Source organism: Haemorhous mexicanus, chromosome 3 (assembly GCF_027477595.1).
Source record: "Haemorhous mexicanus isolate bHaeMex1 chromosome 3, bHaeMex1.pri, whole genome shotgun sequence".
Taxonomy (NCBI): domain Eukaryota; kingdom Metazoa; phylum Chordata; class Aves; order Passeriformes; family Fringillidae; genus Haemorhous; species Haemorhous mexicanus.
In genome coordinates, this window is record NC_082343.1 from 45,142,687 (window position 1) to 45,157,018 (window position 14,332).

At 41.5% G+C, this 14,332-nt stretch overlaps 1 protein-coding gene across 2 annotated transcripts in view; it reads right to left on the reverse strand.

Moving 5' to 3' along the window:
• Positions 1 to 12,485, reverse strand: part of SIPA1L2 (signal induced proliferation associated 1 like 2) — a 125,877-nt gene extending 113,392 nt beyond the window's left edge. For both annotated transcript variants that reach the window (XM_059841605.1, XM_059841604.1), the window contains exon 1: positions 12,349 to 12,485. The gene's annotated coding sequence lies outside the window, so the exon portion shown is untranslated. The remainder of the gene's footprint in view (positions 1 to 12,348) is intronic.
• Between the last annotated feature and the right edge of the window lie 1,847 nt (positions 12,486 to 14,332).

A 14,332-nucleotide genomic window follows, 5' to 3' on the forward strand; every position in this document is an offset into this window, starting at 1 on the left:
CAGCCAGAAGGTGCCCAGGAGCTGACAGCCAGCTGTCTTTCACCAGGAGGGGTGCTCTGCTTCCAGCCTCCAAAGAGATAAAGCACACATTGGGCCCCTTTGGGCACAGTACACCACCCAGGGTTTCAGTGAGATGTGCAGCTGTACCACAGGCCTACGCTTTCTAAGCAAAGAAAAGTCATTTTTTGTTCCACAAGTGGGTAATGGCAAGTCAGTAGAGGGGTGTGGGAGACAGAATAGGGCACAAGTGAAGGGCATGAAAACTTTTACTGCAGAATGAAAGACTCCATGTGGAAGGAGAAAAGTATTAGAGTAGAAATTATGTCATTACAGCTTAAGGAAAAAAATGCATTCTAAACAGATTTCTTGGTTTTTAATTTATTGCCAAAAAGGTTGAAGGCCATAAACATTTTATTAGAAGCTCAGATTTTAGGTTTCAAAATATCTCATAACTGCAAGGTTTTATTGTGGTCAGCTCGACTATGAGAATTTTTATGTTGTTGCTATAAATCAGCCGGGCTACTGGCAATTAGTTGCAATTTTGTTGAAAGCTACTTTAAATGAACAAAAAAAAAGCCAGTACAGAAACAGAAAAAGACAAAGCAAATATAGCAAGCTGTGTTTTTATTTTGGTGCAAGTAACCAAAACACTGGTATGTGACCAAATCTGTGAGTCAAACTACTATAGCAAGCAAAAGCCATAAAAATTAAACATTGAAAAAGTCACCATTACAAGATAGTGCTCTGTGATCATTCCATTAAGAATTTATGTAACAGCCATACCTCCTTCATGAGGAGAAAAGGGAGGTCAGCCCAAGGAATATGCACTTTTTCCACCTCAAGCTGAATGTGAAAAAAGCCTGAAAAGTACCTAAAGAGCAAAGTAAGTGCAGCTAATGTAATGCTTTTAAACCTGCAGATCAACAGTTCTCAATCACTTTCCTTAATAGTGTGGGGGGGTTGGTGGGTTCTGTTTATTTAGTTTAAGTAGCCTTCCCATTGAGTAACCATGTCTCAGATTACTCAACTCCATTTGAGTGAGCTTGACAAAATGAAGACACAATATTTTTATAATTCTGTCCAAGTCATAATAAGTTAGAGAAAATATTTACTTCCTGAATACTGCAAAATACGTGTTTACTCCAAAAACTTTGTTTCATCTTGCTATTTGCTTTCTTCTCAAATATTCACCTTAAATTTTTGTAAAGCACATCAGCTTCAGCAGTGTTCTTTTCAGCTTCCTTTTCTCAATTACCCTGTCACACTGTATAGCATTCAGAACTAGAAACACAGTTTATGTTAAGGTCAAAATTTTATTTGAGTTAGTTTCATGACAAATATATTTTAAATTCTCTAAAATTTCTCCATCATGCAAACAAAATATTGTTAAGTGGAAAGATCAGGAGATTGATCTGAAGTCCTGTTCTGAAAATAAAATGCCACTGAACAGACTTTTTAAACTCACTAATTAGTTATTTAGTTCTGAAGCTTTTAGTTTCTGAAGACACAGATCTGCACCTATCATCAGTCTTAATGCAACAATTTTGGAGATTGACAAGTTTAATAGAATTAATGTTTTAATTCTTTTTTTTTTTTTCTGAAAGTATGGTTTAAAAAGGACATCTGACTGAGCTTTTCCATGTTCTTCCATTTTCAGCAAAATAAAATCTTCAGAAGGCAAGTCCCAACTTTCCTTGCCAATTGACAAGCACTATCTATCATGGTTATTTCAACTTACAGGAATTTTACCCTAAAGGAAATTCTTTCCATTCCCTTTCCTGTTTGTTTTGATTATCTCAGCACGTATTTGCAACCTCTTTCATACTGAAGCTGAATGTTATACAAACACCTAAAATTTTAAACACTTAATAAAATGGATTCTAAAAACCAAAACAGGGATCTGAAGGTCTGGCTCATACTTCAGTAAACACAGAAATACTTAAAAGTGTAACCACTATGAAGCTGGATGAGAAAGAGCAGGAATCATCTCAAGCTTCTGGGGTTCTGCTGGCTCTTGCTTATAGCTAATGAAACTAAGAGGTTAAGGCTGAACATTAAAAGTGCAAACAGAAGATGTTTTTAGAACTGAACCATTTTAATTTGTATTTTAAAATAATCAAACAAATCACAGATTTTTTTTTTTTCCCCAGCCACATGGGTACCTTTAGCATGAGTTATTGCAAGTTTCGCCATACCAAAATTAGCAGCCAAAGCAAAAGAACCAAATACAAATCTAAGTTTGACTTGCTGAGAGCCAATTTTAAATTCAAGTCCTGCTCCTTAACATTAAAGCAATCTTTTGGAAGGGATCCAATGGAATTGCTCAATAGAAATTCACACATTCAAATTCTAGTATTGCTAAACATGTTTTAATCAGTGACAAAGTCAGCAAAGTGTATCTGAAGCCAAACCTGAGAGGACATGCTATTGTCTTCAAGCATTTATTTTATTGCTAAGTTCTATAGTTGTACAATATTTAACTGCCAATAATTTATTTGGGAATTCTTGCCTACTGGTTCAAACAAAGAATATACAATATGAGCCTATAATGCAAGACCATAAGGAGTCTTGTAAAAAGATCTTCACAATATTGTAATAGAGAAATATTCTGTACAAATTCTGAAATACGATAAAGTAGAATCACAGTATGCTGGAATAGTACTAAAATTCTCAATTAGCAGAGCAACTGATAACCATAAAAAATGTTGTGATATTTCATAGATTAACTCATACTGGAAGCCACAACAGCACTGTATTCATACTGACTTGCTTACGGCTTTGCCCAGTTTAGTCTTTAAAAAAAATATAGAAGGGATGTAGATTTGGCAACCTCTGCTACCTATTCCAGCTCCTCAGCATCCTTAGGTTGAATTTTATTTGCAGGAGCCAAATCAGAACCTCACCTGTTTTAGGCTGTGACCACTGTCTCTGTTCCTCCTACCACGTACTCCTGTAAAGGGCCTGGGCACATGTTCTTGATAACCTCTCAGGTATCACCTTGTGAGGTAAGCATCCCCTGGGCTTTCTGATGTCCAGGCTGTGCAAAGCCATTTCTCTCAGCCTCGCCTTACGTGCTCTAAGCCCCTCATTTTTCTGGCTTTACACCAAATTAGATTCAATTTACTCAATGTATTTGGGGAACCAAAACTGGGTGGATCTATCCAAAGTGGAGGCCTAAAGAATACTGAGTATTGGCAACCCCCTGGCTCTGCTTCTGCTTCTCCAGCCTGGCATGCTGCTGGCATTTGTCACTGGCAGTGAAGCCTGACGTGCTGGCTCATGTGTCACAATGTGCATGCAGGTCCCTTCCAGCAGAGCTGTCTCCCAGGAAGTCACTCCCCATCCCATCCTGTGGCAAGGGGTAGGAAGATGCATTTATCCTTGTGGAATATCATGGGGTCCATTCCACCAGCCTCTCTCAGCTGCAGAGCACTGTCCTCAAATGTGTCAACTACTCCCACAATGTGATGTCACATGAAAATTCGATAAGAATACACTTCATCTCCTCCTCCAGATCAAGATACTAAACAAAATAGGTCCCAGTACAGTACTCCTCTTGTAACTTGTCTCCAGATGGAATACAAACCATTAAGTGCTATGTTTTGAGCCTGACAATCATGCTTAAAGCCCGGATAAACTGAAGATAAATGATGGTCCAATGATGGCCATATGCAATATTGAATCTGATCTGATGGCATTTACAGTTTCAGTAGTACACAGAAAGGTCCCACGACTACAAATAAGTAAATAAAAGATGCTCAGAAACTTCACACAACGCTATTTTAATTACTACTTAAGGAAAAAAAAACAAAACTGAACACCAAACAAAAACAACTCCAGTATATTCCTTCCTAATAAGGAAGAAAACATAGGACTAAAGAAAAACACGCTTATGTATGAAACATACATAATGAAAGGGTTTAAGTTTCAGAATATGTAAATACAGTCCATGAAAAAAAAAAAAATTAATCTCATCACCCAACCAAGGAAACCTAAAGTCATTATCCACCTTATACATGAGTCATGAAATAGGAAAGACTTCACACTTAACAAACAAAGCAATACAAATAATTTCTTAAAATGAAGTTTAAAGTTATTTATCAATGTAATGGATTCATATTATACCTACAGCTGCCACAGATACACTGACCCCTGTTTAGGGGATTTCTAGTTGAATAAATGTCCACTCACAGATAGCAACACTTGCTGAGAATGGTTTATATTGTGGAGTTATTTTTTTCATTCTTATAACTGGTTGTTAAGTCACAGAGACAAATACCTAACAGATTTTAGATATTTCTTACTATTACTTTTCCCTGCAGTGATTACTGTAGCTGCCATAAAGAATACATACAACTGCACTGAGAGATGCAATTGAGACAGCTGACGTAGAAAAAAAGAAAATCTCTAGCTTGCAACTTTAAACACCTCTGACCTACAGGCATACTGAACACTGGAAAATGAGTGGGTAGGAATATTGATACTGTTGGGCACAGCCTATATAAGAAAGAGGAAATCATTACTGTTAAGCATCTATTTTCCTCAGGAGAAAGAATTATTTATATATATATATATGTAAATATTCTATTTTAACACTCAGCCCCACAAAGCAAGAGTAGATACTCAATTAGCAATTTTTGCATACAAAGACACAGTTTGTACACCCATTACCAGGCAGAGGTACACTCTGTACATTGATAGTTATAATGTGATCCTATATATGTCACAATACTTTTAAAAACAGAGCAATAAAATACAAAGTAAAACCAAAACACTTTTCAAATGTAGTATCTATTTGCTGCAGATCAGTATAACAGAAAGAATGGCCACCAATTTTTATCTCCTAAGGAAACAAGGCTTACGCAGTCATACAGTGCAACACCTCCCTCCACCTGAAGATTTTTTGAGCCTGTTTGACTCAGCAGAATCTGATAGATAAAGTTTCAAGGGTAGTTATGCTCCTAGAAACTTCATTTCAAAGATCAAACAATGACAGAGAAAAAGCACAAAGCATTCCAAGTGTGATAGAAGCAGACATTAGCAAAATTACCAAATCTGACAAGTGCACAGACTAATAGTGCTTGCCCTTCACTCAGAAATCTCCACCGGAGGCAATGATCTCCAGGGGTCCAGGTTAAGCAGCCTGGCTCCGAATGTCAGTAAAACCCTCTGCTCTATCAGTAGAAACTTCATCCCCTATAGAAAATACTGGAGCTCCATTTATATTTGAGGTTTTTCAGTGTAGCACTCTGAGCAACCACCTGTACGGTTCTTGACCAGTTTAGATAATCTCATCTATTCTGATCGCTTCTTGTAACAAACTGCTCATATTCTACATTTAAAGAAGTGGAAATGAGCAAACCTGTTCACACACTGTTATGGATTACACCAATCACTGTATTTACTCTACCTCATCTCAACAACTCTAAAAATAATCTTTTGAACTGGTTTCCTATGCAAACAGATTGTGTGATTCTAAGACATGTACAAAGATACTAAGAAAATTTTGGGGTGAGGGGATGGAAACAGAAGAGGACCTGAGAGGAGGAAGAAACCCACCTCTGGAATACCTGTTCTCAAAAAAATGGTAGCCAGACAAGGGAGAAAACGTTTTGAACACTGACAGGTTTATCCCAATAGTTTCTAATTCTGCCGGGCAGCTTCCAGGACTGAATGCAGGGGCCTGTGTATCTCTGCCAAATTATTCTGTGAATGGACTGTTATTTCAGCTGTCTGAAAAGGGAACTTGAAATAAAAGGCTACAGTTTTGATAAAAGGATTTTAAGTACCTGGACATCACTTAATTACTACTACACTTCAATCAAGATCAAAGAACTTGGATCAAGCTAAAAAATCCCTCTATAATAATAATATAAAGGAGGCTATGGAAATGCTAAAATAGGTCTCATGTTTTAGCATATTTTAGAAATAAAAATTTTAAAATCCTCAGCTATTTAAAAGCTTTCTTCATGTGATCTTCCCTGCTGAACATCCCAAGAATCTAAAAGTTATTGCAGTTGAAAATATTTGCACCTCTTACATAAAATTACCATACTCAGAGAATGACTTTGTAGTTATTTAGCTTACTGTATTTAACAGCACACATTCTTTTTCTAATTTACCATGTAACAAGAACAGAACAGTAGCTCTTCAAAATGCCAACACCTCAACAGTTACTGTGTGGCTTATCACTGAACACCAACTTATCTCATGTTTTTGTCAAAAACATCACAAACTCAACCTAACAGAAACCCCAGCTGATTTCACTTGTTACCTCCAGTGTCAGACTGTAGCACACTGACATAACATAGCTTTAAACTAATTCCTACCTTGTCTCAACTCTTATCACAAGTTCCATACTGTCAAATTTCAAACATTTTTCTCTGAGCCTCAGAGGGAAGAGAACAGAAGATTAATGGCAATACTGTGGAGAAAATAGGACATGGGTTTGTAAATACAATGGGTTGTTTTACATTAGTCCAATGAAGAAAAATTATTCTCACACTGGGTTTACATTCCTCATCAATTAGAATTTTTACACAAGAAACGAAGAGCATCCTGCTGAACCCAAATCACAGCTGGCAATCCTGCTGCCCAGTGAGGCAAGGCAGCCACTGCCTTTGAAAAAGCTCCTTCCATTGCTTTAGGGAAACACCAAGAGGAGCAAGAATAATAAGCTGTTGTCCTGACAACCTTACAAAATAAAACCAAGGCTTACTTTACTACAGCAGAACACTACAGGCAACCCGATCACTGTAAACTGCTCCAAATTCTTCAAGAGCAGCTGGCAGTGCAATAAGCAAGACCAGCACAGCAAAATACATATGCTTACTTACACACTGTTGATGATATGCACGTGAAGCATGAGAATGCATGAACAGACGCAGCCACACTCTTCTGGTCTTTTTTTCCCCCCACACTTATTTTTCCACTTTGTGTCACACTAGTATTACAATGGGGTTTTGAGCTAAAATATATCAGGCATTCATTTTCAGTGCTGAGAAGCCAGAAAAACACTAGAAGGAGAGGAGTGCTCTTTTTCGTGAATGTACTTTAGGTATCTAAAAGTAGGAAGCAATTAGTTTTGAACAGAAAGCCACAAATAAGAACAACCAGAGAAGAAGAACAATTAAATAACTCGCAACTCTCAGGTGGAAAAAAAAATATCAAAACAACAAACCTGGAAAAAATCTAACTGACTGAAATGTCCTATTTTTCACAAACGTCTTCTTCACAAAATATAGGAAATAGAGCTGGCTTTTGCAATGACTATTTTGGTAACTATGCATTAATTTCAGTACTTCTTTTTACTCCCCCAAATGAAAGGGAAAAAACTAGCAAAAAATATTTTAACACTATGTGCACTTATAACACATACTTTAGAATGTTTCACTCTGCCCTTATCCACCTTAATTGCCATTTCATTGTCACATCCCTTCACAATTTATCAGGTTTGACTGAAGTGACTGTAAAAATCCAAAATATAGAGTGGCCCAGAAACTCCTTTCTATCTCATATATATGGAACAAACAAGTGTAAAAAAGAAAAGGCAACTCAAAACAAAACACCGAAAAAAATTCCAAATCACTAGAAAAATTTTATTGAGGTATTGAAACATATTTTATTGCATTTAAATTAACCTGCCACAGAATGTCTGATGTTCTCAGAGTACCTTTCCTAATAAAAACATTTTAAGTATGGTAATCTGTTGCTCCTGTAATTTGTAACATGGTTCCATCATTTCATCACAGTTTGTATCAGGTTTAAAAAAAAGTTGGTGAGCCTAAAGGGAAATGGAAGGGCAAATTGATGAGTTTTATGAGAGCTTTGTATCTTTAGTCTTTTAGGTAGTCTTTGAAGCATAGGTATTGCACAATACGACTTTTCAGGTGTAAGTTATATGGAAATAATTTGATGGGATTTATGTTAGAGGACACATGATACACATAAATGCAGGCAGGCATTATCACAATCCACAGCCACTATGCCAGTGAGAATACAGGCAGCCAAGGGAGAGGGGGAGGAAAGAAGAAACAGCAAACAATACAGGAGCATTGCACAAATATCTGCAGAGCTGGGTATGCGGCTTTGCAGGATCCAGAACAAAAAATGAAGACATTATATAAGAAAAGACTCAAAGTCAATGGCAAAACTCCAAGTCCTGTGCTCAGAATTTTATTTAAGCTGCTGAGGGGGAGGGGCAGCCAGACAGCTTCAGCTACTGCCACCTCCCAGCCTCCCAGCTACAAGAAGCCAATTTACTACTGCTCCTCTAGCCTCCTTCTAGATTCCCTCACTTTCAAAAAATAGCTATGGTATCGTTCTACATTACATGTCACAGCTTAAATAAATTTTAAAAAAAGTAGCTACAGGTCTTTTTCCAAAGTAACACAGAACCCCCAGTTAACAGCACTAAAATAAATGCCTACTTCATTTCAAACATCTACTATTCTTAAAATGTCTTACAAGCATCGAATGCAATGAAGCTGTTTGCCTGCATGTCCAAAAAGATGGGACAGCAGCTGCTGAGATTTATTACATGTTCAGAACACTACCTCCATAAGGATTCAAGACATTTTTTAAACAAAACCTTTAATTATGTATGCACTGCTCATTATTTAAGAAATTCCAGAAAACCAGAAGAATCCACATCTAAATCCTGAGTAGCTAACTGCAGATGTAATTACAGTTTCATGATCCAAACAAGAGTCTACATATCTTCTAGTAAGAACCATGGTGCAAACTAATCACAATGACATTTTTGCCTACTGCTGTCCTGCCTAACTAAAAACTAGAAGAGTATCACCAATTATTATAATCCTTTTCAATCTTCTGCTCATTCAATTATGCCTCAAAGTGGCTTCAAATCTGGGGTCAGTGCTTTACTACAAAGGAAGGCAGGTTCTCTCTCATTTACTTCTGTCAGGATAAATCAGATGTTTAACATTAAGTTTGCTCTTTCACAACAAACTAAAAAAAAAAAAAGCTATTCATGTGAAATCCTGCCAATTCTTAAAAATCTAACCAGTCATATGACATCATCACTGAATGTCATCAGGAATTAATGTTATTCTTAATGAAAATTATGTAAACAACTAGTGTTTAACAAACAAACAACTGGGAAACATACTTTTCAATCTACTAAATACAAATTCCTTTATAAATTCTTATTATTGGATTATGTGATTTGGTAGACAGTCCTCACACTCTTCTCTCAAAATTCAGGTAGAAAAATTCAGGTAGAGCTGAAAAGACTATGAGGGGCACCCCTACCTTAAATGTCATGAACTGTCCAGATTCATAAAAGGATGAAAATTGTGCTGAAAATAAAGAGATAAACTGAAGCTGATCTTAACTTTGCAGGAGGCAACATTTTTAAGAATCAGATACAAATTATGTTACCTAATACAAAAAAAAAAATTCTACTCTGAGGACAATATTGCAACATACAGAAAATAAACAGCCACCTCCACTTTACTGATCCATAACTCAACTTACCCAGACATTTTAAAATTGCAAAGCATTTTAAATTGCAAAGCAAAATTTTCATGGAAAAAGAGCATTTGTCAAACCCTGATTTCATTTCAAACTGTAAAAACAGCTACTGTTGGTAATCCTGGATGACTAACGTGAGAAACTAGATAACCCAGTGCCCCACCCTTTTTCCACAATCTGTAACTTGTATTATCATAACAGCATAGCTTTTCTTCCTCTATATTACCAAACTAGATCTCTCAGCAGTAAAAGGCAGGAACCTACTGAAAATATTTTAACATCCAACCATCTAAATATAATCCTAACTCCAGCCAAGGCAAGGAGAAAATACTTCCTTTCTCCTGCAGTTTGAACAGGAGATCTGCAGATAAATGGCTTAGGTGCAATGCCTATGTCCAGCACAAATCTGGAAGTGAAAAACCAAACTACCTCAGTTCACTCACAAAAGTCAAAAGCAGGAAAAAAAAAGGGATGATTTTGCCATCTGTTTGACCACTGCTTTGCTTAGTTCCTCATTTGACTCTCTTCATTTGCAAGAGTATTTCACAATTCACTTGAGTAATGGCATGTCAGAAATGCCTACAAAAAGAAGACCATATTATCCTTCTTTCAGGAAAATGAAATATAAACCTTTAAAAATACTCTGATATGTACAGTAATACCAGCTACAAAGAATTTAGGTTTGTTTAGTTCTAAGCTTCACAATATATTCTTGGCATATATGAATGAAATGATCTTTAATTGATCCAACAGGATTGGTGAAACAGTCTGGCATCCATACAAGCATTCCTTCTGGTTCCATCAAAGTGCTGCATGACCTGCTAAGGTAACCCACTGGGCATGCAAAACCAAGACAATACATTCAGAGACCTCTCTAAATCTAGCTTTATATGAATGCTACATAAATTATAAATCAACTGTTGTGGACCCTAAGTGATGCCTAAATATCTATAATGCATTAGAGCTCTTGATGATTTAAACATGTTTGCATTAATAATACAAGATATTTCAAAGATCAAATTTGAAGATTTAAGTATTTCAGAGCCACCACTGAAGAAGTGAATGGAGGGCAAATAATGCATTCCCACTGACAGAAAGCACAGTACTGTAAACACACAAGAAATACAGTAATAAGGCATCAAGCCTGGGCATTTCTATATCCAGCAGGCTGTGAAGCAGTATCTCTCTGAATCCAACTCCAAAATGTTTCAGTCTAAGGTAGCTAGGAATAGAATCTGGGGGAAAATAGCTGAACAGACAATATTAATGCACTACGGTCCCTTTTAAAACAAATCCATCAAACTAAGTAACAACTGAGATTGAATTATTTGTTTTTCCTCATTTTCAAACATCCTGTGTTATCCAGCTGCCTTCCTTTATAGCAATGTAAATATTATGCAGAGTTACCTTCCAACTAAACAAACTTTCTTTAGATATTAGTAACACACATGTAAAATAAAGTCTAAAGCAGCAACATGAGCTAATCAAAACAACTTATTCTGTCAGCTAGTAGGCAAGCTTCAGATCTGCCCATGTCTCATCGGTGCAGAACTGACCAGAAGATAGTTTACTATTCACGTGAAGAAAAAAAAAAAAATAGACAAACACAGAAATAGCAGGCTGCAGAGACAGATTACATGCTTTCCTTCCCTGTAGGATAGCTGATCTAAGAAAGCCATCTAGTGTTAACTTTCAGAAGTGAAAACTGCGCACAAAAGAGCTCGGGAAAATTTACATGTGCAATTCTCTTTAACTTTGCATGTCTTTTGCATCATAAAAAAAAAAATAAAACTCGTTCCCTCTAGAAAAGCCAGGCTGAAAGCAAGTATTCAAACTACCGATGTATTAAAATAATGCAGCACCAAGTACTAAGGTAGTTTACTGACCTACTTCGTGAACCTTAACAGCCATATCTGAGATTTGTCAGCTTCGGAGTTGCCTTTGTCAAGCCTATGCAACGCTACTTCCCCATTCGCAGGGGCTCGCACAGCGCAGGCGAGCGCTGCCGCCCAGCACAGAAGGGCTGCGAAGCCACCAGCGTAAAATCGCAGGCAAAGTTGAGGCGAGCTGACTGCTATTTAACGAACCGAACGACAACTTTGGAGAACGGACCCCTGAACAGCTATGGGAGTATTACAAGATAACAAAGAGTGCAAAAGGATGCAGCCTGCGCCTTGTATCCTGCAACCAAAAAAAAGGGTGGATTTAAATCATTTAAGGAAACTACACGGGCTGAAGAGGCTTTTCCTCTGCTACCCCAAGCGCTTGGCGGTCCCCGCTGCACCGTACCCGCTCTGAGCAGCAGCTCTCCCCAGAGATGTCCGATCCGGGCAAACTTACTCCGTAATTGCCATTATTCGTGGAGTGAGACTCGGAGAGGGAAGCGGGGGGGCTCGGGCTGCCGCAACCGGCGGCAGAAGCACCTCGCAGGTGACTGGCGACCCGGCGGACGCCCCCGCCGCCCTCGCGGCCATTCTCTACGGGGCGGATCGCATCGCTATTTATAAAGGCGACGTGCGGGAGCGAGTCTCCCCGGCCGCCACACGGTGCTCGCCGCGCCGGGGCGGGGTGGCTGCCGCCGGAGCGAGGACGGGGTGGCTGCCGCCGGAGCGAGGACGGGGTGCCGCTGGGGACGGGGGTGCCCTCCCCGCTGCCTTCCCACTCGCCTCAGCCTTCCGTCCTGCCGCGGAGCCCGGAGAAGCCGAGCCTCCCTCCCAAAGGCACCTGAGGGAAGAAGAGATGGGTCTGCCCTCACAGCACCCCCTTCCCTTAAGTGCTCCCGAGCCCTTCCCGGGAGAGAAGGCACTCGCACGCCAGCGGGGCACGGACGCGGTGGCGGGCGCCGCTCCTTACCTGGTGCTGCCGCGGCCGCCGCTGTTGCCCGCGCTCCGGCTGCTCCGGCCGCGGGACCCCCATGCCCCCCGCGCACACGGGCTCCGCTGCGCTCCGCTCCCCTCCCGCGGGACCCGCCACCCGCGGCGACCCGGAGCCCTGCACAGAACCGGGGGCCGTCCGCTGGGGTGCTGCGGGGTACTGCGGGCTGGCGTGAGCGCTGCTGCTCCTCCTCTCGTTCCCCCGCCACCCCTTCCTGGCGCTCCCCCGCGCTCCTCCCGGCGCTGGGTCTGGAGTGCGGCTCCGCCGCCGGACGGGAGGGCGGAGCGGCGGCGGGAGGGCGGGGGCAGCAGCGACACTCACACCCGCGCTGCCGGCCCCGCACGCCCGCAGCCCCGCCCAGCCCGCCCGCCCCGCCTCCAGCGGCTCCGCCGGCGCGACCCCGGGGGACCGCCACCTCCGCATTGGGCACTCGCGCTGTCGCGCATCCCAAACCCTGCGTCCGGCCTCACACCTCCTCCCCCGCCGCCTCTTGCCCGCCGCGGCTGGGCGCGGAAGGGGATCCCAGGGGCTCCCCGGGGACAGGCAGCCAGCTCGGGATCGGAGGCGAGTAACAGGTGGGGTGCGGGACGCAGCGAGGCAGAGCACGGGAGGACCCGGGAAGGGCTTTCCTCGCCAGCGAGCCGGTGAGCGCTCGGTCGTGCAGCCGGCCCGGGCCCCTCTGCTGCTGCCATGCCCAACCCAGCGCGGCGGAGCAGCGCCGAGGCAGGGCGACCCTGGACAACGCCGCCCCGGCCGCTCTCAGCCGTCGCCATTGCCCCTCTGCCGCCCTCGGGCCCCTGAGACGCCCGCTCCTTCCCGCGGGAGGTCTCGGAGTGGCGAGCAGCGGCGTGACTGGGACTGTGTGTCATCCTACGGGCTCTGCATTGTCTCAGCGAAAGTCGGTCTGAGAGTCTCTGGGCTTGCGGCGGGGCTGCTGTGTCCGCACCCCTTCAGTGTGTGCTCTTATCCACATCTTGAAACCGGGGATACCTATAGAGCAGAAACACATGGCAGTGGAGTTCTCGGAATTGCCCTGTGCGCTCTTAAGTCTCCTGTGTACACCCAAGTTTCATGTGGGTCGGGAGTATGGAGCTTTCCCTCTTGTCTTGTGCAGCCCTGAACAGGTTAGTTTGCCTGCCAAATAAGCCATGACAAGATATCCACATTTCCTAAACCTCCCCCACATGTTCTGGTAAGCAAACCAAAGGCTGTTTTCAGAATTTGAATTTCCCTATTTCTGCTCTGCGGGCTAGTTCTGCAAAGAACCATATCTGTAATCATAGGACCCACTTCTACATAGAGGTTGCAAAATAGAAGATGTTATCAGGACTGATGCAGCTGCTCCCATCTGCTACCCTAAATGACAAAGCCTGCAATACTATTGGAATAAAGTCTACTCCTACAGAACCCTACAGAAACAATCCAGGATTCTTTTATCTTTTTCCAGTCCTCTCTTGCTTTCTTTCCCCTCCGCCCATACCCACATTTCATTGGTAAGTAACTTTCTGGTTGTACCAGTTCACTCAGCTCTGGCAAGCAAGCTGAATGTTGACATTTACAAGTATTCCACTGCCTAGTAAACTTCTCCTCATTGCCTACCTTTTGCTGGAAGCAGAGCAGAAGACTATAGTGGAGAGGAACTGCCACGTGTATGCTAAAGATCCAAAGGCCAAGTTTTGGGTTATTGTGCATAACAGCTTCGTTAATGCACATTTTACATCAAGAAATATAGTCCACAATCATAAATGCAAGCATAGGTTCATGCAGGCTTATTGAACAAACTTTGAGGTGTCAAGATTAAAAGCAGTGGCAAGCATTATATTCGTCAGCTAGGGTTTGGATGCCTGCTTGAGTGTTATTGTTTTGGTTAAAAGGTTATTTTAGAATGTTATCATTTCTACCCAAAATCACTAGTCCAGTTAGGCAGCAGACTGTCTCTGTACTGACAGGACCACAGAAATAA